The 24,204-nt window shown below is 39.1% G+C and overlaps 2 protein-coding genes across 3 annotated transcripts in view; both read left to right on the top strand.

Moving 5' to 3' along the window:
• Positions 1-24,204, top strand: part of LOC5571208 (xaa-Pro dipeptidase) — a 365,701-nt gene that overhangs the window by 172,835 nt on the left and 168,662 nt on the right. The window lies entirely within an intron of this gene.
• Positions 1-24,204, top strand: part of LOC110678198 (40S ribosomal protein S20-like) — a 39,557-nt gene that overhangs the window by 14,303 nt on the left and 1,050 nt on the right. The window lies entirely within an intron of this gene.

Here is a 24,204-nt window from a genome sequence, read left to right as displayed (position 1 = left end):
GAGTTTGTTCATGAGACAAAATTGATCAGAAAATGAGTGGTGGTGATTCTTCATAACACATAAAATGTTAAATCATTTTGACTTTGGTTACAGAAACCATTTCTGCATCGAAATTACATAAGTTTTACATTTAATATAAGGAACATATTGTCTGGAAGTTACATTCCAAAATTTCAAATAGTTTACAAGATGCAATCATATAAAGGCAAACTCTAGGACAAACATTTAAAATGACAAAACTCAAAAAAATAAATTTGCTGTTTTCATCAGATCAAGAAACAGTCAGAGCTGAAAGTAGAGTATCCAGAATATGAGCAACTATCCACTTCTCTACTAGCGGCAATAGCTACCAGTAGACAGTTTTCTCATTGCGTTTGTCATCATCTTTTGTCAGTAACTAAAATGGTTTACGACTCATTCGCCCTTCTGCAGGATCGGTTTGCTTCGATCCCTCAAGTTTCATACTTAGTAAATTATTCCACAGTTCTAGCAATAAAATTCACAACATAATACGAAGTTTAGGTTTATTTTTATTACAATGGAGAAACAGTGTACACCTAGTCGCTGCAGAGTTCAGTTTGCACGTTGCAATCTTTTTAACCCGTATAGGCCTGAGTGAAAGCAAAAATTCTAAAACCCTCACCGCTCAGCGAATTTTTAATGGAATCAAATGATTTTTTGTCAGTATACTGGTACACATATCTAGTTTCTAGAAGTGGACAGAGGAATGCGGAAATATTCCTGTGGTCGGAGTTCTTCCGATGGATCATAGGGTCAGGTCGGGTGAGAAGGTGGTGCTGTGCGTTTGAGCCCCTGAAGGTAGGAAAATGACAAGCCACAGATAATTTCCGGAATCAGTTATAATGTGGCCACTACATGACGGAATTTTATGAAAATTGCATCTGTGTAAATCTTTTGAGAAACGATTGAATTGGATAACTATGAGTATTGCATTTGATTAATCCTACATATGACCATTTTCGGGTCCCGGTACGGCTCAAACTTACGGAAAAGTGGCCAATTTGTATCTGAACATCTGTGCTTATGGAAACGCATTTTAGTGCACAATTATGTTTGATTTCTACTTTTCGAGAATTGAAATGAATTAGTATCTAACAAATCTATAGCCGGTTGTTCCAGGCGTTACGTCCAAATGGCCACATCCGATATATTTTAAACGGTGCAAAACTCTTCATTTATAATGTTGAATATCAGATCTTAATGATTTATGCAAATTAAAACGACCCGTTCGGCCAGTTGGCATTCGGCCAAACGGCGTTCGGCCACTACCCTTTCCATGAACATTCCACAACATCCTGTAACACCTATAAGAGGTCGCAGAGTTATCTGCATCTGTCTTAAGTAGGGGAACTTACGTATTCTCGGCAGTCTAAGCCGATGCCGCGCTTCTTTTGTAATTTTCTCGCACATCAGCTGACAAATTCCGTATTTGTCTGTTTACATTTATGCGTTGCTCAATCCTCTGTCGATTTGCACCGACAAACTTGTCAAAACCCTTTTATAAACGTTTTTACAACGCTGCGAACATCTCTTGTCAGTGTGACTTTTGCTGGCAGTCTCATTCTCTTCGGCAACTTTCCCATAAGAGCTGCTGGTCAATCTCTTCGGCAGCTCCAAATCAGCCGCATTTTGAGGCGTGTTCATTTTAATTGATGACAGCTCTAGCGATATTGTTTGTTTAGTCTCGGAAATCTCGTCAGCGGGAAGCGGGCAGAACAAAGAATCATCTGAATGTTTTCATTGATGTGTTTTGATCATGAAATACTGTGTATTTGGAGTTTGAAATTTGGTTGCCGATAATAGTCGAATGGTGCCGAAGCCGTAAGTCTCCCTAAGTGTTCAATCAATCATCCTTTCCCATTCCCCAGCTTTCGCAAGAACGTGGCCAGGATAGCTCTCGATTATTGGATGATGCGTCAATATTATCTAAGAGTTAGAGGTTAGTCCTCAATTTCTGACTTTGGTTACGGACGGGAACAATCATACCATGGTCTAGGACTGTACCACCTACGACGAAATTGTGCAAAATGCTAAATGCTAAGTGTAGATTGCTGAATGAGTGGATATTTCGAATAATCAACAATGACTGAGTCTTAAAAAGGTGAATAACGAGTAAATATCGGATAATGTGTCGAGAATATGAGGATTGATTTATGAAAAAAGTGTAAACATTATTGAAAATGAGTTGAATGATAGCTCTTAATGTAATTGTCTCAAGAGTAAACACATTTTGATGCAAGTGAGCACTGATAAAGATTGATTCAAGGATAAACGACAATCGTTTGAAATTATTTGAAATTGAGTTCATAGATATAGAGTTCATATATAGAGTCCAAATCATATAGAGTCCAAATCAAGAATTGGATAGGGATTGAGTCACTAATGAACAGTAATTGAGTTTGAGAAGAAGTGATTCAGAATAAGTTAATGAACAGTTTGAGACTGAAATGAGAAGAGTAGAGAATGTGGTGATTCTGAGGCTGGAATGAGAAGAAGTTAGGAAGAGATTGAGTCGAGAATAAATGATAACAGAGTAGATAATGACTTAAACACTAGGTTAAAATAGTGATTGAGTCGATAATGAGACGGATAAGGGAGATTGAGTCGAAAATGGGCGGATATTGAGTTTTTTTAACAAGTTTATAGATCGTCGTTATAACATTTGCTTCAATGACCAATATCTATTTAATGCTGGACAGTGTTGTGAAAAACTCAATTTCTCTTAACTCACGCTTGAAATTTTTCATGCGTGAGTTTTCAATCACGCATCTCAGCAGTCAAAAAATCATGGATGCGTTGGCTCATCTTTTTGACTCATTGTCTCGTATTTCCACAGTTTACTCACACACGGCAATAATTTATTGGTAGTCTGGTAAAATTATAGTAGTCCTTTTTAACGTAAACAACAACATTCGGGCTTGACGAGTTTTTGCGGTTGAATCAACGTTTTGAGTTGATTGAGTGATTTTGCATCAAAATCTCAAGCGTGAGATTTGCGAAGCAGATCCCTAATAAGTTGGCTCTCGAGGGAGATACTTACCTCCGATGTTGTTTAATTGAGAATATATGCTCTCCGATCAGTTTCATGACTGATGGAAAGAATAAAATTCAACGACCTAAAGATCCGTTCGCAATTTTCTTCCGTTTCCGTCGAATTTAAGCCTCAGGACAATTTGAAATTATGTGATAAACAACCTTTCCTCCTTCCTTATTACGCAATTGTCCCAATTGGTGGGAAACGTGCCTCTGGAGTCAGCCTTCTGATACCATGTCACATTCGCACCTTTTTGCAATCGCTTTACAACCGTGTTACGTTACAAATAAAACAGGTCGCATTTGCGCTCGAATGGAGGTCAAACTCGGGGAGCGGTCTATACCAATAGCCATAAATATCGTCCGTCGACATCCCCGTCCATTCTATAGCCGCTAACACGGCTATGGATGTTTGTTTTCATTTGCGCGCATCCACCTGTACCATCGGTTCAACTTCCGAGCGATTTCAGAGTTTCCCTTGCTTGCAGCCATGTGTTGCTAAATATGGCCATCCCTTCCTTAATCGTCATATCGTCAGCACACTTTCCGTCCGTTGTTGTTGCTGCCGGTGATCGGCCTTCCGTTTTCTCCGGTGGAGCATCGCACTCGCAGCTTTCCAACTCCTAACCCAAAAGCCTCAATCTTTCGCAATGCTGCTGTTGCACCTCCCCGGCGGCCATATGTAGGAAGGTACCTACAATATAGAGTAAGATGGGGCAAAAGTACGATCATCGTCTTTTTTTTGTTTGACAATGAACAAATACCACACAGTGTCCCTTCAATATCTTTTGTGGAACAAATTCATGATTCATAATTATTTATACTTAGTAATAACCAAGGTTAAACAATTTAAAGATAACTGTTTTAGACGAACTTTTGTCTTTCCGGTGAATGGTAAATTTTGATCGGAAATTCCTCCAGAAAAGAGAAAATTGTAATATTCCCAAAAAAAAGCAGTTTAACAGGAAATTTAAGTTACTTTTTTGCGTGATTAGGATATATCATTTAATTTAAAGGAAATTTATGAATTTTGAGCTGTGAGAACTTTATCACATGATGGCTAGAAATTTAGCCTCACTATAGGGCTCAAAAGGGTTTATGCAAAAACTAATACACCTAAAGCATTCTTTCATAAAAATCGAGTGAGATTTCATTTTTATTTCTCTCTATGTAATGGAAATTTGATAAAAAATTGCAATTTCCATGTCAAAAAACAACAGCTTGCCATAACTTTTTCCATATCTCAATCGCTTTCTATAATGTTTAGAGTGAAAGTTTCTTTTGCCCCATCTTACGCTATTCAATTTTCATATACAGCCACGGAGCAGCAGCACTGGTACGGGCAACGATTGATAGTAGCAAAATGAACGAGCAACAACTCGATGGCAGTTTCAGAGCTCGCATATATTTCAGCCACTCTCCTGTCAAGACTTATTTGGTCGGGATGAGGTGGGTCGATACGAGATGCAGGTCTACTAAGTTAGGAAGGTATATCCCCCGTAAAAGAAGTTGTAAGGTAAACAGGTATAATACGCCCCCCTCTAAGGAAAAACTACAACATATATCGCTGCAACGAATGTATTTTTTTTTCATGCTGATTACCTCAAGGCGTTGTTTATAACGTTGTCTAGCTCTACTGCTCTTTTTTCCTGGCAGGGAAAAAAATTATGTTAACTATTTGTATAGGAGTTAATAGGACCGTATAAATTCTTTCTAATCATTATTGAGTTATTCGTACCAATTCAATTAAGCTACAGTCGACTCTCTACATCTCGATGTTCTACATCTCGATATCTCTCCCTATGTCGATGATTTCATAAGTCCCTTCAGTCTGCATACATTTTCATTCTCCATATTTCGATATCCTCCTTATCTCGATATCTCCATATCTCGATGTGTTTCTGTTAATTTTTCGTTCTCAAGATTCTCTCCGTATTTCGATATGAACATTATCGAAGGTTACTAGATCAAAGTTTTGGGATTCAAAACAAATTAGGAGCGCAAAATGATGTTTGTTTGTGTATTGCTTTTTTGGCAACGGAGTGTTTTTCAATCTAGTATTCATCAAAAATTTCTTCTTTGTCTCGATCTCTCCCTATCTCGATGGTCCCTTCGATATCGAGATGTGGAGAGGCGACTGTAGTATTAGTCAAAAATCAGATGATCACTAATCACTAATAGGAAATAGGTTAATCTGTTTTTGTTTCAAAAGGTCGTTTGATTTGTTCAAGGAAGTCAGGGAAATTTCCATTACGAAAAGATCCTGGACCGAACGGGAATCGAACCCAGACACCTTCAGCATGGCTTTGCTATGTAGCCACGGACTCTAACCACCCGGCTAAGGAAGGCCCCATGTACCGCATAATAAGCTTGAATCCCTTGAAAATTAAATGGGCATTTTGACCGGATGGGACGTATTACAGGAAGTTACCCTATGTACAAACAAGGTAGTGAACACGCAACACCGAACGACGACACGATTCGCGACGAGCAAAAATGTTGCACTTTATTGGGTCGATGATTGCTGGAAAATGGAAAGCTTTTCTCCTCGACACTGGCACACTGAAGTGAGCTGCTGTTGCCCGAGTTCACTGTTGGGTGGGAAAATTTGATTATGACCGCCCCAGCAATCGACCACACATAAATCAGACTTTTCCGATGTCGTTCGTTTCGCTGGGGAGCACAGTGGGAATGTTCCATCCAACAGATGGCCAAAATAGCAGCGTTACGAAATTCTCATATCTCATTTTTAATTGAAGCAACTGAACAGCTGCATGAGTTGGCTCCTCCGTTTAAATAATTGGGTTATTTCCACAATTTTATCAAGCAAACAATTTATTCCTTGTTTTTCTGCTAAAAATATAACATAATTTTCCAATGTCTACTATCATATTGGGTTTTTGACATTTCCGAATCATTTTTGACGGCACGAACGTGAGATAGTGATTTACCATCAAAATCTCATGCGTGAGTTGTGGAGCAGGTCTCAAATGAGATTGCTCTAGCAGGAGAACTCTATAACTGGAACTTGAGTGTGAGTCTATCAACTCTGCTAAATAGAATTTATCGTTGAATCATATAGTTACCATTGTATTGTTTGATATTTCTGACCAGCTCTATTTCCATCACTAAATAGTTGTCCATCGTTACGATAATCGCATGACGTGGTATACTACATAAATCCAATGGGTAAGCACATTATGTGCTTGTAGCGAAGGAACACTTCCATATGTGAACGAACCACGGCAGGAAAAAGGTGGACGACCTTGAAAGGAAAACCCACATCGCTAACGACCGAGGCAGATTTGTATTTGACGAACCGAATAGGGGGATTGCAGCAGACTGCCAATCCCGGATTTCGAATAGGGATTAATCCTTGTGTACCCAGGCCTTGGGAATATCATGCGAAGATAGTGGATAAGGGAACTTCCCAAAAATATAAAAGCGAGGAAAAATTGTTGGGAGGGAAGAAAACGATGGAGGTAATGTTTATATGTTTCCTAAAACGAAAATTTAACATTTTTCTGACCCATACAATATTGGATAAAAAAATCACAAAAATAGCTATAACTTCTTATTTTTTTTTATTCAAATTGTATGTAACAAACGTTATTCGCTTGGTCTTCATAACACAAGAATGAAAAACTTGTCAAGGCCTCAAGATGTCCATGAATTTATATGGCATGATTCAGAACCCATTTTTCATTTCATTTTTCAAAAATTTGGTTTTGAAAATATCATTAAAATATTGTTAAATCACCCTTATGAAACACTATAATGGCCAGAGTTGGAGGTTGGATACTTTTAAGCACACAAATTGCTTTCAACGATTCTGTAAGCTTCATATATACCATTTCTATATAAGTCATGTAGAAAAATAATCGCAGGAGTGACCTTTATTCAAGAACTGGAAAAATCCTTGAAACTGTGTCAGAATACAGAAATACGATCTATTTCATTAGAAACGTAATTTTATAGCTACTGGATTCGGCACTGCAGTCTTGGGAGGAATCAAAACGATGTTTTTAGATTTTTCCCGACGTTTCGACTCAGAATCGAGTCTTCTTTTTCTTAATCGTTCTTTGTGTATGTTAACATATAACTGTTGGTGTCAAGGTTTTGGAATTTGTACATGGGCTGTGAACGGACGTAAATTTAAGTTTTATAATTTAGCATGTTACTACGATAGAACCTACACATAGTATTAAGTGAAACGTAGCAACTTTTCTTTGAATTTCACTTAATATAACCACTTCAACTGCACTACACATCTGAAGGCGGTAACGGTTGGTTCGAAGATGGTGGTTGATTTGAAATTTGACGATCTTGAAATGTATCATATATGGTTTGTAGAATGGCTGCGTATGTTGACTTTAAGCCACTAATATCTGTGCGATGGTTTACTGTATGTGGTGTATTAGTGATATGACACATTTCCAAAAAGGTATGTGTATTTATGTGGTTGCTACTGTCTAATACTGTTACGCGATCCATATCGAAACGGTGGTCGTGGTCAATACAATGTTCGATAAGTGCTGTTTTCTCTTTTAGTGATAGCATGTCTGCATCTGTTTTGCTGTACCCTAACCCTGTATCTATAAAGTTTGTTGGTGTGTGTTTTGTGTCCGTATAATCTTGTTTTTAATCTGTTTCTTGTCATACCTATGTAGCACTGTTGGCAGTTGCTGCATGGCATTTTGTATATTATTTTACTACGATCTAGCTTATCAATAGGGTCTTTTACAAATGTGTGGAAGCGTTGGATTGTTTTGGTTTGTCTGCATGCTATCATGATGTTGTTGTAGTCTCTGTTTAGAACCCGAATGATTCGTTCCGACACTCCAGCGATTTATGGAATGGATCGGTAGATGCGGTTGGATTTCTGGTTTGTTGTTGAAATAACGATTGATGGATTTCGGGATGGAGAGTCGGTTGCTGATTTCAGGCGTCGAGGGATTGTTGTTGACTTCGATAATTGGTTGTAGTGATGACACAGTGTTGGACCTTATTGTCGTGGACGAACATCCTATGTTCGAGAGAGTCGATTGATTGACTGTAATTGCTGGTGGTGATTGGATAGAAAACTCTGAGATCGAGGCGGGTTGTTGCTGTCGTTGATGATGGTTTGTTTGGTTGTTGTAAAAGTGGAAGATTCTGTTGATTAGTGTTCTTGGGTATCCATTTTTGATGAGATGCTTCTGTACGATTGCCTTCTTCGCTGTGGTGTTTAGGTTGGTGGACAGAGCACAGACACGGTGTATGAAGTTTCTTGCTACGTTTACCTTGTATTTCGGTAGGTGAAAGGAATGCCAGTTTAGTATCCTTCCTGAAGCGATGGGTTTGATGAACCATTCAGTATGTAGGGATTGATCCTCCGTTCTGATGACAGTCATATCCAAGTAGGGTAATTTTCCTTCTATTTCGGTTTCGATTGTAAATTGTAACCTCTCTTCGTGGCGGTTGAACTCTTGTACAACTAGTTCCATGGCATCGACAGGGATAGCAATGAAAATATCATCCACATATTTTTTCAATATTGGAATTGGAAAAGGGAGAGAGAACATTCAGGTTTGAAGGACAGTATTTCAGACAGATTTTCGGCACAGCAATGGGTAGTTCACTTTCGCCCATCCTCGCAGATATCGCTCTCGACACAGTCATAGACAAAAAGTATCCTTCCAGCTTTAGCTACCTTCACGATACTGGGTTCGCAGTAGAGTTGAGCGAGCTCGTGGTTCATCCTTCGCCGCCACACGCCATTCTCCTGTACGCCGCCGAAGATCGTTCTGAGCACTCGGCGTTCGAAAACCCCAAGAGCTTGCAAGTCCTCCTCGAGCATAGTCCACGCCTCATGCCTGTAGAGGATTACCGGTCTTATGAGCGTTTTGTACATCGTACATTTGATGCGGGGGTGAATCTTTCTTGACCGCAGTTTCTTCTGGAGCCCATAGTAGGCACAACTTCCGCTGATGATGCGCCTTCGTATTTCTCGACTAACATTGTTATCAGCCGTCAACAAGGATCCGAGGTAGACGAACTCGTCCACCACCTCGAAGGTATCTCCGTCTATCGTAACACTGCTTCCTAGGCGGGTCCTGTCGCGCTCAGTTCCGCCAACCAGCATGTACTTTGTTTTCGACGCATTCACCATTAGCCCGACTCTTGTTGCTTCGCATTTTAGGCGGGTGAACAAATCTGCCACCGTTTCAAATTTTCTCCCAATAATATCCATGTCGTCCGCGAAGCAAACAAATTGTCCGGATCTCGTGAAAATCGTGCCTCGACTGTTAAGTCCGGCTCTCCGCATAACACCTTCAAGCGCAATATTGAACAACAGGCACGAAAGTCCATCGCCCTGTCGTAGTCCCCGTCGAGACTCGAATGAACTGGAGTGTTCGCCCGAAATCTTCACGCAGTTTTGCATACCATCCATCGTTGCTCTGATCAATCTTGTGAGCTTCCCGGGAAAGCTGTTTTCGTCCATGATTTTCCATAGCTCTACGCGGTCGATACTATCGTATGCCGCTTTGAAATCGATGAACAAATGGTGCGTAGGGACCTGGTACTCACGGCATTTCTGGAGGATTTGCCGCACGGAAAAGATCTGGTCCGTTGTCGAGCGGCCGTCGATTGCTTGATAACTTCCCACGAACTCGTTTGCTATAGGTGATAGACGACGGAAGAGAATATGGGATAGCACTTTGTAGGCGGCGTTTAGGATGGTGATTACACGATAATTTTCACACTCCAGTTTGTCGCCCTTTTTGTAGATAGGGCATATAACGTCTTGCTTCCACTCCTCCGGTAGTTGTTCCGTTTCCCAGATTTTGAATATCAGCCGATGCAGACAAGCGGCCAACCTGTCCCGGCCCATCTAGATAAGTTCGGCTCCGATACCATCCTTGCCAGCGGCCTTGTTGTTCTTGAGCTGTTGAATGGCATCCTTAACTTCCCCCATCGTGGGAGCTGGTTGGTTTCCGCTGTCCGCTGTGCTGACGTAGTCCTGATCTTCTGTGCCTGTGTTATCTGCGCCATTCAGGTGTTCATCGTAGTGCTGCTTCCACCTTTCGATCACCTCGCGTCCGTCCGTCAAGATGCTCCCATCCTTATCCCGGCAAATCTCAGCTCGCGGCACGAAGCCTTTGCGGGACGTGTTGAGCTTCTGATAGAACTTCCGCGTTTCTTGAGAACGGTACAGTAACTCCATCTCTTGGCATTCCACCTCATGCTCTTACTAGTTATTTTTAAAGTGTTTCCTTATTTTTGCAAGGTGAGTGATGATGTGATGGAGTAAAGTGAAATGATGGGGTTGGTGGTCCAATGACTACCGCTTCAGCTTCATAAGCAGACCCATTCCTTTCCACGTACTTTGTAGTTGTATCGTTTAATTACTTCTATCTTCCACTCTTAATATATCACAGTTGATCTATCACAGTTCATAGCATTTGCTAGAACAAGAGACGGCCAAAAAAAAAAGAAGAACCGATCCCCTACGCTTCTATTTTCCATCATTATAGCACGCCCTTCTTTACGCCTGATACATAGGCAGTCTGCTAACCAATCAGCTAACCTCTCTGCCATACATTTACCACCTCTACACCTTCCAGCATGAAATGGCGTAGATGCAGGGGTGTATCCGGTCTACTGTGGGAGCAATTTTAATGCATCCTCAATTCCTCCAATCCCCTCATTGGTCTGCATTCTGGCTGGTGCCATTATTTCCTAAAATAAAATATCATCAGCACTTAAATACTGAGGGTGTCTGTTAGTCCCAAGCAGTCATCTAGTTGATTCCTTTTGCAAGTTTAGCTGACCTGGCGATACTGGAGTACCAACAACGGGCTGCCAATCAAGCTCAAGTACAAGCAAGGTGAGTGATGAAGTCAAGTGAAATGTCAAAAACTCAATAAGTGTTTCACCAACAGACCCGGCAACGAATGAGGGACAACGTTTGGAACGTCGGGTCTTTGATCATTAGAACTATCAATCTGGCTGGCTCTTGATCTGCGGAATGTCGGAGACGGGGCAGCTATTCAGGAAATACACTGGCCGAAAATCGGAAAACGTGAATTCCGAGCGGTGGATCCCATCGCCAACACTTCATTTAAGTAATACAGCGGCGGTGACAGAGCAGGACGTGGAGTTGGCTCCTTAGTGTTTAGGAAGCAGATGAAGCGAACTATTCGGTGGATAAGCGATGGAATCTGTGTATTGAGATTAAAAGGCAAGTTCTTCAACTACAGCTCAATCAGCATATATGCGCCACAACAAACGATAAGTTCGATGACATGAAGGATGAGTTCTATGGAATCCTAGATAAGACCTACGGAGAGTACTTAAAACAAGATGTCAAAATAGTCATCGGCGGACGTTAATGCGCAGAACGAGAAATAAGACTTCTTCCGACCTGTCATAGGAACGGAAAGCCTCCATTCCGTTACCAATGATAATGGCGTGCGGCTTATAATTTTCACTGCTGCTAGAGGGATCAGCAGTATCTACTTCGCACGCAAGAATCTCCGCAAACACATTTGGTGACACTTGAGTGATGATGCCTGTTGCCAAATAGACCACGTGCTGGTTGATGAGTGATATTTCTCAGATGCCATGTATGTCGAGGCCTTCCGTGGCCCAAATATCGATTCGGATCCTTATCTCGTTGTAGCTAAAGTTCGGGCGTGGTTATCCAGCGTCACAAATTCTAGAACTAAAAGAACGCTGGGCTCCAATATGCAACACTTGCAGATTGATGGGGTAGCTGTACAGTACCGCCAGCAGACGACAACTGTGACAACAACGGCACGTGATTGGCACTAGTCAACGACGAAGACGAAATGACTGGTTCTACCACTGGTGTAGAGTGCCAGAGAGTGACAGACATGAAGAATGTCGCCAGAAGCCGTATGCATCTGACAGAATACAGCGGTATAGGGCAGCGAGAGCCGAAGAAAAGCGAATCCACCGCAGAAAGAAAATACAACACGAAGAAAGTGTGGTAGCTGAAGTTCAAGGTAACATGAATCGGAACTATATGTGGAGATTTTATGCAACGGTCAATGGCGCGCGACACAATACCGTGCCAGTGCTCGTCATGTGGATTGTTCGAGGAGAGGATTTGCTGATCGATAAAATGGCGGTGGATGCCAGGTGAAAGGAGCTCTTGCAGTAGTTGTTGAACGGAGAAAAAGGAAATATAACGAGAAACAGGGTGAACATTGATGATGATGACTAATCTGTGAACCCATCGACCATAGAAAATATTATAAAGGCTTTTAGCGAGTCGAAGAACTGTTAGGCTGCTGCATGGGAGAACGAAGAAATGTGCACCGGCTAGTTCAATGGCCTCATACGTACAATCTACTAGAAAGGACACAGACTGGAGTGTGCCAATTACAGTGGAATTATCCAGGTGGATTGGGCGTACAAAATACTGTCGCACATCCTGTTCAACAGACTGGAACCGCTCGAAAAGTCCTTTGTCGGCGAATACCAAGCTGATTTTCGTAAGGGCTGCTTGACAACGGAGCAGATAACTCGCAGGATCACCATCTGTTTATTGATTTCAAGGCGGTGTACGAATCAGTGGAAAGAAATGAGATGAGCCAGATAATATCGGAACATGGTTTTCAGGCGAAACTAATTAGTCTGATATGTGCTACACTGGATGGTTCGAAACCAAGTGTTCGGATTGCAGACGAGGTGTTAACCTCGTTTGTACCGTTAGACAGATTGAAGCAGGGATTCGCACTTTCGGATTTTGCTGTTCAACATTTGTACTCGAAGGTGCTGTTAGGGGATCTGGTATGCAGTTAAACAGCGGTATAATCACAAGGTCGCACATACTCCTTGGCTTTGCGGACGATATCGACTTTATTTGAATCGATCGCAGGTCAATGGAGGTTGAAGAAGGAGACAGCAAGGATAGGCCTGACAATCAATCCTTCCAAAACGAAGTACAAAATTACAGGTAGAGATAGAGGTAGGCTTGGTGGTGTGTTGAGGTAGTATTTGATGAGGATGTATTTGAAGTTGTTGAAGAATTTGTTTACCTTGGAACACTTGTGATATGTGAGAACGTCATTTCCCGCGAAGTAAAAAGAAGTGTTGCGGCTGCGAATAGGCCCTTTTACGGACTACGTAACCAGCTTGAGTTCCGCAACTTGTAAACAGAAACAAAATTCGACATGTATAAAACATTGATTCTTCCGGTGGCTCTCTACGGATACGAAGCGTTGACGTTGAAAGAGGTAGACACGAAAGCCTTCGGTGTTTTCGAACGGAAATTGCTGCGGGCAATATTCGGTGGGAAACTAATAATGATGTGTGGCGCAGACGCATGAATTACTAGTTGTATCAAGTGTATAAAGATGCGAACATTATTTAGCGTGCGAAATAAGTCAGACTTCAGTGGGATGGTCACTTAGTGCGAATGTCGGAAGATACAATTGTGAAAATAATATTCAGCAGGAAACCAGGTAGAGGTAGGCGACTTCGTGGAAGACCACGAATGCGTTGGCTGTACGCAGTGAAAGATGACCTGGCGGCCCTAAACGTTCGGGGCAACTGGATTACTATTGCCCAAGACCGACGAAGATTGAGCTCTACAATACAACTGGCAATGGCGTGACGCTACGATGTAGCCATGAAGATACAAGATAGGTAGTGCTTTAATTCCAAATTCATCTCAATTCAAAATTCGATCCCAAATCCAATCCTGAATTCAATTTCAAATTCAACCACTAATTCAGTCCAATGTTCAATCCCAAAATGAATCTCCAATTCAATTACACATACAATTTCATATTAAATCCCACATCCAATCCTAAATTCAATCATCGCAAATTTAGTTCAAAATTCAATCCCAAAATCAATCATTCATTCTCAAATTCATCCAGAAATGTAATCACAAATTCAATCCCAAATTCAATTCCAAATTCTACCCAAAATTTGTAACATAAAAAGCCCAAATTCAATAGCAAATTTAATACCAAATTTAACCCCAAATTCAATTGCGAAGGTAATCCTAAATTAGTCCCAGATTTAATTCTCAATTCAATTTCAAGTTGAACCGTTCGGGGGGATGTCCATCCAACCGGGAAATTCGAAACAAAAACAGCGAATGGCTAGAGATGCTAGTATTAGGAAGTCAGCAGAAATTAATAACGCCAAACAATTTTTCGACTGGGCTGTGTCGCAAAAAGTGAAACACCAATTTGAAAAGATTGGGAATTTATCTATGCAACTGAAAATGACTATTCAGAGGCTGAAAAATTTCTTCAGGAAAGATTTTCTAACCTTGTTCCAATTCCTGGAACAAAAAAATATCATTCATTTATACCAAAAGACGAACGAAGCATTTTTGCTAGTGAATTCTCAGATGCACATGAAAACCAAGAAAATACAGCATGCTTTGTTCCTAATAATACAAAGAAACGAAAATCTTCTGGTGTTAGAAACCAAAGACAATCTTCCCGGTTGAAAAAATAGATAGTATTAAGATGAAAATGTAAGTTATATACTGAATAATTGAATAAATAAAATAAAAAAAATAATAATAATCTTATTTGTTCCATAGAAAAGAAAGAATCCCTTTTCAGTGTAATGAAAAATTGAGGCAGAAACAGTTTTTTTCAGTTTTTCTTAGCGATGTAATTTTTCATGAAAAATATCATCCATTCCGACATATACTTCATTGAAACCAATTCCATATCTTTTTTTCAGATGTTTTAGAAAATTTGCAATTGCTTTGATAAAAAATCTTTGTTTTTCCGATGCTTCGATTGAAATGTGGATTTTCAAAGAAAAGGCTTATATGGTCATTTTCCACAAAATTGGCCATAACTCAAAAACGAAAAAAAAAAGTACATTTCAAAAATTTCAGCGATTAAAGCTTATGAAATTACCTTCTCAAAAATATATTTTTGAAAGTTTTCCACTTTGGAACATAGTTTTTCCGGCTTTTCTTTACGAATTTTCTCAACAGTGCAAAATTTGGTGGAAAACTGTTTCCAGTTAATATTTTTTTTATCCCTGAGAAAATTTGCTTTCATTATCATAAAAAAAAACTTTGTTTCTGCGATGCTTCTTTCTTGAGTTATGATTTTTCAAAGAAAAGGTTCAAAATGGCACATTAGCACATTTTTTACAAAATTTTGGCCATAACTCAAAAACGAAAAAAAAGTACATTTCAAAAATTTCAGCAATTGAAGCTTATGCAATTATCTTCTCAAAAATATTTTTTTGAAAATTTTCCACGAGTTGGAGCATAGTTTTTCCGGCTTTTCTTTACGAATTTTCTCAACGGTAAAAAATTTGGTGGAAAACTGTTTCCAGTTAATATTTTGTTTTATTCCTGAGAAAATTTGCTTTCATTTTCATAAAAAGCTTTGTTTCTACGGTGCTTCGTTCTTGAGTTATGATTTTTCAAAGAAAAGGCTCAAAATGCCCATTTTTTACAAAATTGGCCATAACTCAAAAACGAAAAAAAAGTACATATCAAAAATTTCAGCGATTAAAGCTTATGAAATTATCTTCTCAAAAATATTTTATTTGAAAATTTTCCACGAGTTGGAGCATAGTTTTTCCGGCTTTTCTTTACAAATTTTCTCAACGGTGGAAAGTTTTGTGGAAAACTGTTTACAGTTAATTTTTTTTTTATTCCTGAGAAAATTTGTTTTCATTATCATAAAAAAACTTTGTTTCTACGATGCTTCGTTCTTGAGTTATAATTTTTCAAAGTAAGTAGTGTCAGGGGAAAACAAAAAAATTCCAACTGAGTTTTCCGGGAAAATTATCGACCCTGATTTTTTTTCTTTTTTGTTTTTGACGTAGAAGTACGTCTTTCTTCTCTATACAGGAGTGAAATTGGAATTTCAAAACCAAGAGCGTTACGCTGGCATGAAATATTTTAAACGTTTATAACTTTTCGCTGGCCTAACGAAATTTCTTGATTAGCACCTCAATCGAAAGATAAGACATCAAAGCTTCATGTCGTTTACTTACTGAATCCCACATACCTGTCCAAATAGTTTAATAACTGTTTTAAAATAGAACGTTGATTTCAAGCAAATCTATAAATAGGGGTATCTAGAGAAAATTTGACGTCATTTGCTTTTCACTCTCCGATTGGCTCGCATCTCAGCAGGCGACAGATCGGCTTGCTCTGACCGGGCGTGCCTCTCAGGCACAGACATCGATAGCGAAGGACGCCCCCGTTTGTCTTGCTTCGCTCAAATCAAACTGTTGAGCGAGCGAAAGAAGATGCCGTCCGAAGCCAAAGCCATCACAGCTGTCGCCGCCTAGAAGAATAAGAGGAAGCAGTCCACAGGTGAATTTGCGGTCGAACTGTGAACACGGTCGAGCGAGCCATTCTCGCTTTGTGCTTCACCGCTTGTTTGCGTTCACCCAGCCATCGTCATCGCCAAAGCAAATTTCATCGGCCGAGGAGCTGTTGACCCGCGCTTCAAAATTTCGACTGGTGATGAAATCATCATTGGTGGTCAAGAAGCAATCCCGTTAGAAGCAAATACCAGAAGCCCCCTGAGTTTTGCTGGTCCGAGAAGTGTTATTTATCCGTAACAACATCGAAGCTAACAAAGCCATCGGTTCTTTTCAGAGCCATCAAATTTGTGGAAAAGAGTTAAAAGAGAAATATTTACGACTTTATTTATAGCTTCTAATATTCCTAAATCAATTTCACGGCTTCATACAAAATTTCATTTGTCATGAATAATTTATGACTCAACCATTTGAGATTGTACTCGCGGACGCTGCTGCAGTGCCGTCGGGGTGAGTGTTCAACATTTCACAACGATTGTAAAATAGAGTGGCTTTTCCAACAGCGCCTTTTTTGTTCCATATTTTATGGGAACACTTTAATTAGGAAAATTATCCCATGTAACAAAATTGCGACATATTTAGAATGCTTTTGAAAAGACATTCTCATTGAACAATTGTAATAATTTTGGCACCCATGGATCAGAAATTTACCGTCATAATAAAGAAAACTATTGATTATCAATAGCTCGTATTGAATATTTAGGGAATGCCAATCATTCCAACAATTCATATTCGACCAATTTCTCACGTATTAGTATTCTCCACAATTTTTAAGTAATTGCAAGCCCAACACATTATTGGCACATACCCATTTCCCAGATTGGTCGATCAGAAAGCGAAGAGCACAAAAGGGAGGAGCATCATCTGCTATTCCAAGGTTATAAAACATGCTGCCTTCGTTGGATTCAGTTTCATTCCATTTCCGCTTTCGAGCTGGTAAGAGCTCCTCCGAACTTGCTTAGCGAGAAGTACCTCGCTGCTAGAAGCCTGCTAGCCGTTAATCCAGAATCTGGTTTGTGAAATCGCTCATGATTTCAAGATTGAGCTACGTTTCCAGATTTCAACTTAATCCCTGTGATCCGCTACCCTGTTGCTGTTGTGCACCCATGAAATATTTAGCTGGTTTGTCGAATAAACTGAGAACTTATTCACATCTTCTTATTCTTCTTCTTGGCATTAACGTCCTCACTGGGACAGAGCACCAATCGACTGGAAATCTTTTTAATCTACTCCAACAATGAAAACTATTGATTATCATGACTAAACTTTTGAAAAATTGGGAAATATCGAAGCATGTCTTATTTTTCACAGAAAAGCACATTTTTCTTGTGTATTCCTGACACAGACATCATTGCGCGATATCTTAGCCACTTTCGTCATTCAAAAGGAAACGCCCCTTTCGGTCTTCTTCTTACTTCTCTTTATTATCTCGTGTTCAGTCGAAGCCAACCAAACTCGACTTCACGCGCGCATTAGTCAATCGTTGACCAGCAACCGGAGAAGGACTCATATCGGAATAAAATTTACACGTTCGTCGCTGCTGCTGCTGTTTATTCCCAAGCTAAAAGCTGTCGGAGGAGTGAGCAAACCATCGAATACAAGAATGGACAAGAGAGCACAAAATTACCGACCGCATTTTAATTTAATCGTTTTCGGTGATCTTTTGGTGTGTTTCTGTCTAACAATGGAATGAAAACCCAGTTTGATCGACGGTGACTACCACCAACCGTCCTTTTCAGGACGACAATTTCATTTTAAAAGAGTTGTGAGAATTTTCCACCGTGAAGAGCGACATTTTGATGATTGGATGTGATTGATTCAGATTTTGGTCAGTCATTTGCACGCAACCATAAATGGGAAATAAATTTCCCATTGTGCGGGCGCGAGGCGATCCTCGACAGTGTGTGCATGAGTCGGATAAATTGCGAACGGCACTTGAATGAAGAATCCCTCCCGGTTTGTTTCGCATTTAGAGATGATCGCATAATGCCGTTGTCGCCGTCGCTACATAAATGATACTAGAGCGATCAGTATAAACTCGTCGAACACAGAGTTAAAACTAATCAGCAACAGCTTTGTTGACGTTTCGATTTGGTAAGACATTGTCGATCGAATGGAAATACGCACACAGAAAAGACTGCGAAAATGCTACCGCCGCCCGACCCCAACGACGGGAACCTATGTTAAACTTTGTTTGCCATTTATCTCCGTTGAAAACTAATCATCCGAAACTATAATTGATAACTAAATTAATTATTTAATCAATTGTTGCCCTGAAAAGGGCAGTTGTTGTAAATTGTGCTTCAATGCAGTTTCAGCACGTTCGCCACGGATACGACGAGTATCGAAAGGCTTCGGAATCCACTTAAGCAATCAATCTTAGTGGATCATGCGTGGACCTTCAAGCGCAATATTTGTTTGTTGAACAAACGTTATCGCTCATGCTTCTTCTTCCATCGACCGGTTGAAGAGTTAATCAAATAATAACACAAAATGTTCATAATAGGTCAACAATGGCATGCAACAAATAGTGTGAAAATTGATTAGAAGAGCACTTATTTTCGACCTACAAGAATTCTGTGCCAATTTTCGGATTTTCATACAAAGTAGGCCAAAACCGTATCGAAAATCGGTCGAAAGTTAGTGTTGGGTCGAAAATTGGTGCTGTTCTCTCAGAAATCTTTCATAAGTTCGTGACGGTCTCAAGCCAGGAAATAGAAGATGCTAATGTTATCCAACGTCACTTTGGCGGTCGTATCTCGGAAACAACCTCTTACTTTTTAAGTTCCATCACGCCAAAGGCAGCAATTCTCCCAAGAGGGTTGACTTGATGAATGAGTTGCAGCGCTTAGGCAATCATCGATTAGTGACGCTTTGAGACAAACTGCGTGAAATACTGGATCATAGCGGCCAAGCCTGCATATTGATGAGTATCAATGTACAGAGCCTAAATGCTCATGCAATGGATATTGCTACAGACCAAAGCACTGGACCGATTCTATCGATTCTAACGATCGAAGCACCCGAGCTATCAAACATCTAATCTACTGGAGGAGTTTGGCGAACTACAGCTGGAGCCAGAAACCGATCACCCAACCAAGCAACACAAGGAAGCAACGACCAAAAAACAAATTCAATCATCTGGCATTATTCCTGGAACACCAAACAATGGTTCTCGGAACTACAGAACGATAAATGGTTCTTTTCAGGACTACCAAAATGAGTCCAAAAAGAGTATACTTCTGAAAACTTCATCCGTTCAATAACAACACAAAACTAGTACACTTACAAATTCATACACTTGACAAATCAAATTATTAATCATCGTAGTTCTACGTCAACCCCGCGGTAATGTAATAGACATTACCCACCCCAATTTTTTTCAACACGTTTCAAACTGCTGGTTTGAAATCCTTCTGTATTGTAAAATCAAAATTTATTCTTAAATAACTTAAATCTAGTTCTCCAAATTTGAAATGTTTTGATAATTACCATTATTATTATCTTTATTACGACATTTGCAGCCCGAGGCTGGCCCATCTCGGAAAAATGTTTTGAATAGTTTTGTACCACTCAATAGCTAACATCCAAGAGCAAGCAAATACAAAATTTACAAAATCTGTAGTAATTGTATTGAAATACCTGATAAATCGTCTACTCTATATCTTCTATATAAATAAAAATGGAATGGTGTTTGTATGTCACGAAATGGCTTTTGAACGTGTCAACGGATTTGCATAATTCTTTCACTGTTTTATTCGACAGGGGATGCGACGTGTTCGTGCGGGGAAAAAGTCTAGGAAAGTTTTCGGAATATTTAGGAAAACGGGAGTAAACTAATTTACCGTTTTGTATAGAAGATTTCATGATATTTTTCAACAGCCTACTTGATGGCAAGACGAAGTTTGCCGGGACCACTAGTAATCCAATATTTATGCAAGTTTAATGGTACTGCTAAATTTCCAATATATCATAATCTTACTTTTATGATATTATCAAGCAGCCTGAAATTCCAATGATGAAAAGTACTGCTTAAAATCCAAAGCTTGAAAACGAATGTTTTGAAAATCGAATAAAATATCAAAAAATCAAGTTGAAAAATCATGATATGATTAAACTTTCATGCATCCGGGAAAAATCCGGGAATTGAAAAAATATTTTTGAATGGATACCCTGCGTTAAACCCCAAACACAATTATAAATCTAATCACAAATTCAATCTTAAATTCAAACACAAATCTAATCCAATTGAATCCTATTCTCTCCGTTGCCTATAAAATATATGGAATTCTACTCAATGAAACTTATCTATTCTTAGCATGATCAACTGTTATGTTCGTTGATGCTCCGTTGGAGTGTTCCCCATGAGTTCAAAATAGAGCAAGACAAATTCTAAAGCCAGTGAAAAATTGCCTGTTACAATGTTCTCGAAGACCGCCCTTCAAAAACATTTTCCCACCGATTCATTCTTCGTCAAACGCCCACACGGGACACCCTCCCACATCAGCTGCAACAAGCGCATTGGAAAGATTTATTTTTGCATCCTACGCTCCCATTCTCCCCCGGTGCATCGTTCGGGTGTTCAGCGTAGGTGTACTACACCTGGAGTCCCGTTTTGTTTTCCTCTGTTTTCATTCTCATTTTCATACCAATGATAGGGGGTGGGTGCTCCCAGAGTTCATAGTTCAGAACCGTGTCTAGTTATAACGCGACCACCCACACCCTCAAATGCACTACTACTGCACATGACGATTTCGGTTTCGGAGGCGCTGCTGCAAAGTTTTCCGGAAAACGGGGAGCAATGTTTGTACAACAACCTGCGGCCATGCAGTCGACGGATCTGAATGGAAATTTCTGGAAAATGACGAGGGGGCTAGAACTTGGCCAGCCCACATTCGTCTACATGGGTGGCGAGGCAGGTTTTGAGCAAGTGTTGGTGGGATGGTGGATGAAGGATGGATACTCTTTCCATGAGTACTTATATGTATTTTGGAGTGATAGTTGTGTGAGTGAGTGCACAGGTTGTAAATGCATTGCTCCCGGTTCATGGTTACTTAAGTGTTATTGCATGATATAACAGCTGCATGGGAATCCACCTGCTAACGCCGTGCTTGTTATCCTCGTAACTCTGTAACAGTCATAGCATCTTCGAAACGTGAGGAATGTATGTCGCTGAACGGTGGGATGGCGAAAGGTCACAGGTTGATTTGCAGCAGTGGCTCCAAATGATTGATGAGTGGGTGGGTACCTGTCAGCATATTATTATGATTTACTGGTTCTGAAAACATGAAAAGCTATGCTTACACACAATTCATACTGAAGCAGGATAAGTTTGACAACAAATGATTGAAAAAGCAAATGCTGAGACATAATTGTTTCTACTACATCTGGAGCAGAGTTTGTCGAATGATTTAATCATTTTTTATGAAACACCACTTCCTCAGGAGCATCACAATTTAGATCAAGGTTATTTTTGTTTGTACAAAAGTGTTACAAACAAAAATAACCCTGAACTAAATTTTGATGCTCCTTGCAGATGAGATACCCAAGTAACAATGCATGCTGAACGGTGAAGGTATTTGCTGAATATAAGGGGCCGTCCATAAATGACGTAGCATTTTTTCACTGATTTTTTACACCCCCTCCCCCCTCGTAGCATTTCGTCACAAATGCTGATACCCCCCTTGGAAAATACGTAGCATATCAAGCACCCCTCCCCCTACATTTTTTTTTTATTTGTTTTCAAACAAAAAATTAGAATTCGGAAGTTCAATACAGATTTTGATATTAATTACTGACTGAAACGTAAGGATAATCTAACGAATAAATGTTTGATTTGTCGTAACGCTCAAAAGTAATTTGGAGAACAGTTTTAAACAAACTTGTTCCTGTTTAAGTTGTTGGCTAAATTGTATTACTTTTGCTGTTGTTACCATGAAAAATTAGTTTACAGCTGAAAATATAGAAAAAAGGAAAAATCTTCGAGTGGATTGATGAAGCTAACAGTAACGAGTTAGGGTACAATAGATTTTATAATATGTTCAAAAGACATTTAGTTATATTAGAGGATTGTTTTTTAATTATTCGTTGTTAGGAAACATATTTCTATGAAAATGATCAAGATAAGATATATTTAATTTGAAATGGATATTCGTCATTATTATCAAAATTCAAATCCATTTAGCAATCAGTTGCCAGATGTAGAAAAGATTACACTTGTAATATTTGTAATGTTCAGAAAATCTTAGCGATTATTCAACTTTATTAATATTTCAGCTCAACTTCATTATCTTTCTCCATACTGAAATAATCTTACACAACCTATAACGAAACAATTAAATACTAAGCATAATCTTTCTTCAAATTACCAAGTTGAATCTGTTGTCCAGGCTTTTCCATCAATTTTAATTAAGGTTATTCCATCAAGAGCATTGATATATCAAAATAAATCGATGAATTGATTGGGTGGAGAGCTTCTGCAACATTGAGAGAATAATTCACGGAATGAATATCTTGTTTTAATGTAATATTTGCCAAAGCGAACATATGTTTTTTTTTTTAAAGAAATAAGCTCTAGCAGAACTCTGAACAAAACTAAATCAATGTTTTCCAAGTCGTTAAAGCCTTGATTTTTAATAATTATCTTTCAATTTATATTTTTATAAATTAATTTATTAATACATGAATATAATGTTCGCATAATTATTTAAAGCATAAAAAAATCTGTTTGATTGCACTACAGAAAATCTTAAATTTCTTAGATTTCTTTCAATCTTGTCATATGGATGTTTTAAAGCTGAATCATCATTTTAGAACCCAACTTTATGAGTCAAACAAAGAAAAAAGAAGTTTGGTAAAAAATAATTGTACTTAATTTTTTTCAGCGCCTCTCATTTTACCGCCGTGATTCAAAATGCTACGTCCACTAGCTAGGACCCCTCCCCCCCCCCTCGTCACACATAGTCACAAATTCGTAAAGACCCCCCTCCCCCTAAAAAGCTACGTCATTTATGGACGACCCCTAACCAGCATGATGTTGATGATATACAGAATAATCTGAGTTGTATCGCAGTCGGCCAGTCGAAATCAGCTAATTTTAAGCCGGCTTAACGTAGAAAACAACAATCAATTAAACTTACACTAGTAAACTATAAAAAAAAACATTATTAAGCCACTCCGGTAAGCTAAATTAGATGTAAACATTTCTAATTATAACAACGGTATTTATTTTATACTTATTTAGAACAAATTGATCAACTTTTTGTGCGTTTTTGTAGGTTTTTTCAGTGCTCTTACGTAATTTTAATATGGTTTATATTGGAATTTTTAGTCAAAAACTTCAAATCAAGATTTTTCGAGATTCTTCCTAGGAATTTTTTTAAAAATTGGCCCAGAGGTGCAAAATAATATAAGGAATCGAGCCCTGTACTCAGATTTGATGGATATTTATTTTGCATAATAACGGTCTGTCGGGGCACCGTGAAGCTTTGATAGTGACAGCGAGCAACTCTATACCCTGATACACCTTCTTGTTTTTTTTTCTCTTTTACAAATCCTTCAACTATCGATTAGGTCTCACCGAATTTTGTTAACCAAAGTTGACCAAAGGCAACTGGTAACTCATGTTTGCTTTGATTCTGGTTTTATACATTTTCAGTTACATTTCAAATTTTACATGAAGTTATTCTCAATCCTATCAGTTTTACACAGAGCACAATTTATTAACATTTCAAAGGAGATTTGCGATTAGGGCTCAACTGATAAATCAATAACGATGGGAAAATAACGAATGAAATTTACAAGTACAATTTA

The sequence above is a fragment of the Aedes aegypti genome, chromosome 3 (assembly GCF_002204515.2).
Source record: "Aedes aegypti strain LVP_AGWG chromosome 3, AaegL5.0 Primary Assembly, whole genome shotgun sequence".
Taxonomy (NCBI): domain Eukaryota; kingdom Metazoa; phylum Arthropoda; class Insecta; order Diptera; family Culicidae; genus Aedes; species Aedes aegypti.
The sequence above is the reverse complement of the archived record's forward strand: the minus strand, read 5'-3'. Positions and strand labels throughout refer to the sequence as shown.